Source organism: Limulus polyphemus, unplaced genomic scaffold, assembly GCF_000517525.1.
Source record: "Limulus polyphemus unplaced genomic scaffold, Limulus_polyphemus-2.1.2 Scaffold5424, whole genome shotgun sequence".
In the NCBI taxonomy this organism is placed as follows: Eukaryota; Metazoa; Arthropoda; class Merostomata; order Xiphosura; family Limulidae; genus Limulus; species Limulus polyphemus.
Genome location: NW_013671034.1, coordinates 427 through 3962, shown reverse-complemented (window position 1 = coordinate 3962; position 3536 = coordinate 427). Strand labels below are relative to the sequence as shown.

General features: G+C 30.4%; 1 protein-coding gene across 2 annotated transcripts in view; it reads right to left on the bottom strand.

Moving 5' to 3' along the window:
• The window catches only part of LOC106472565 (zinc finger protein 366-like), an 8238-nt gene extending 6266 nt beyond the window's left edge, over positions 1-1972 (bottom strand). The window contains exons 1-2 of one of the 2 annotated variants that reach the window (XM_022401124.1): positions 1897-1972; positions 1180-1297 (exon numbers count right to left, since the gene is read on the bottom strand). The gene's annotated coding sequence lies outside the window, so the exon portion shown is untranslated. Of the gene's footprint in view, positions 1-1179; positions 1490-1896 lie in introns of those variants that run through there. The other variant, XM_013933219.2, reaches the window with a different exon arrangement.
• Between the last annotated feature and the right edge of the window lie 1564 nt (positions 1973-3536).

Here is a 3536-nt window from a genome sequence, read left to right as displayed (position 1 = left end):
AAAAAAAAAAAAAAAAGAGAGCTTAAATCTTGAAACGAGGCTATTACTGTCTTACATACTATTCTGATGGGGACTCTTTCAATATTCTTTTTAATTTAGGGGCCTTTGCTTTAGAGAATAACTCAAAATAAGAATAAGGCAAATGACAGATGGTAATATGGCCGATCAAGAACACCCATTACCTACTGCAACAACTTATCTTTAAAACCAAATAATATTTAATCCTCCTTACTCACGTATCTATCTACGTACATTCAGAAAGAATATCAACATGAAAGAAAGCGTAACTAGCATGATACTTAGTTAAAACCTGAAAAATATTTCATACTGGTGCTAAGAAATGCTTGGACAAAGCATTCATTGCAGGTTCTAGGTGTGATAATTTAAATCATGTAAGCATAAGTATCAACAAGTTCTCAGGTAAAAATCCTATTCTCTGTTAGAATTATAAACTCTTGAAGTATTCCCCTGATTGTGAGATAAATGAATACTTCTAGTGTAAAATGTTCAAAGAACTTTAACTTGTATTAAGCAACATGGGTCATTATTAAATGATTGCTTACGTAACTTGTAACCACATTTAAACTGTAGGCCAACTGTAACACTTAACAGTTACTGTACTTTGAAATTTTTATTATTAAAACTTAATTTGTACTTATTTATAATTCCACAATCTGCTTTATTTTATGTAACCTATTATTTTCTGGAGGGGGCAGTTAACATTCGTAAGTGCAGAATATAGATAAAAATAAGACTGTGAGGTGAAATTGGCATTTGATTCATTATATTAATATTATTTGAATACATTATACAATAATCTCCAGTTATATTGATAATCTGTCACATTTACAGTGCACATGTAATACTCAGTTTATCATATAATTATAAATAACATTTTAAAAACCTAAGCTAGAGAACCCACTACATAGTCGCATTCTTTAATTTTAAATTTAACTTTGAAGTCAGGTTTGTTATGTAGTGCAGAAATTTTAATTTTCTCAATTGTAGCTCGGGGTTAGTGTTAGTAATTAGAAAGTACAACATGGTGGAATCTGTTTGACTTTAACTTTAGTTTAAGCCTGACAAATGACAATACTAATAAAGTAATATGTTCAATTTCATAACCGTTGTCTCGATAGGCTTAACAAAGTATTGCTAGGCGTAGATCTCTTGTCTTACTTTTCTGATTTTCAGTTTTATTGATTTTTCACTTTCGTTTCAGTCCAAGTCAGGTTCAACTTCAAGTTTCAACTCCAATTCCACATTTCCAGTTTGATAAATTCTTCAAAACATTTCCCTTTTTCGAAGAGTAAGACTAAACTATAGAAGATATGTAGATGTACAATGGATACAACACTATGTAGTAAATAATAAATTCATCAAAACAATAGATAACTGAAAATTAGCCATTTCTTAAATTAAAACTCAATCAAAAATTATTATTAACTCACAACCTTTGAGTTTCACTCACAACTCACAAAAACCTTAAGACTTATCAATAGTAATAAATCATCCCAAATATAGAGGCCGCCCGATATTGAAAATATTTACAATTGTACACAAATGTATCTATTTTGTTTCGTTTTCAAAATAATCTTAAAACTGTATTTGGAAATTTAGTTTTTCATCATATAATAAACTAAAGACTATGTCGAGAAGTTTTATGGATGGGATGACTTTGATGAGTAGAATGAATCTTCTGTTACCATGCTTTTTCTAAAAATAGTTTGAAATTTGTTACGAGAAGATGTCCCTGTTACTAAATTAAAAATAACAACTACTTTTGAATAATACTCTGATTTCATTATTATTATTTCAATTTTACAGTATTGCGTAAACTTGTTCGTACAATTTCAAGCTTATCTATTGTGTAACTTAATATACGCGATAACTAACACTTATTCAAGTACTTCACTGGACCTATACCCATTCATTATCCACTAATAATTGAGAGCAAAACCCTGTCTCAAGGCTTTACTGATTTCCGTGTTTATAAACTACTCTCGTCTTTCGATAGTTCACGAACTTACAAGTCTCTTGACGTCACACTTAGAACATTCTGCACCTAATTTTATAAACTTTTCGGTTTTGACGTCATGTTCCCTCTAGCTAACATCTAACTTACAACATTAAAAATATAGATTATAACAATATTTTTAGTTACTAACTTTTCATAAGTTGTACAGTTCACAAATTTATTTTTCACAGTCAGTAGAAATTAGGTTTTAAATAAGTAAGACAACCCAAGACACTGACAGAAAAACTTTATTACAGCAACTTTTAGATTGTTCTCCTGCGACAATTGTCAGGCTAAAAATAACAGTACATAACAATTAACGTATATTTAAATAAGAAACAGCGTGTTCTGTAATTTTATTTATAACAATTTATTAAAAGTGATAGAATATATACTTTGTTGTGTTGTTACATATATATATATAGTAATTTTTGAGAACCCTTTAAACATAGTTTGATTCATATAACAATTGCAATTAAATGAGATTAAAAAAGAAACGAATAATCGGTGCCATAATATTATTCACATAGCTAGGTTATTAAATGGTGAGTTAAAAAGGACTCAAGCTTCATCAATATTATATACACATCGCCATTATAAGAGGCCTAATTGTATTTCTTTGGTTTTCTCACTCATGAATGGGAGAAACTGTAGACCACAGCAGAGGGTGCGGCGAATTAAAAAATTTATTAAGCCTCTACGTCACAGATTATATTTTGTAATGAAATATGTCATAACTATCGCTTTTAAAATAATTAACTTTTAACACTCTTGTTATGAAAACTAAATAATCATCAAATGTTAGATCACTAAATGAACTAAATAATAACTCTTACACTAAACAGTCTTGTATATCCAACAGCTAGGTTGGATGGATAGTTCTGTTCTCAGCTATGAGTGTATCCAAATGCTAGAGTTGTACCTTATTCAAGTGCTCAGTTGAGTCCAACACTAGACCATCCAAATTCAAGATCAAATGTTGCATCACTTGCTCCTGAGGCCAGTCATTACAAGGAGTGATTTACTTGAAACTTCAGGAAATGGTCCAGATCCTTTTTAGCCACACTCTTAGGCATCAGGGAAGAGATCTGTTTAGGGCAAAGGGAACCTAACCACTTTTCTCTAAGTTGCATACATACATGTAAAAACAGTCCCAGGAAGAATGAAAGTGCGCCATTTTCAGTGAAAATTACAAACTTTTTACGAAGAAACATGGTTCTAAACCCCTTGTATAGCTTTGTCACTCACTTCTGTCTCCAAAATAATACTCAGCCTTTATAAATTTCTGCCTATGCCCCTGACATACTTATGTGCATAATTTTATTGTTGTTTCAAAACGTTTAGGTGAACTTTAAGAATATAAATATAGGTTGTCCGTAAGGCTTCTACATAAAACGCTCCTAGTATAATCTATTCACAACAATTTTAAACAAATATAATTATGTGACGCCTAGAAAAGTATTATGAAAATTTAATTTTGACTTCTGTCCAATGAATAATTGTATCTTGCTATTGTTAC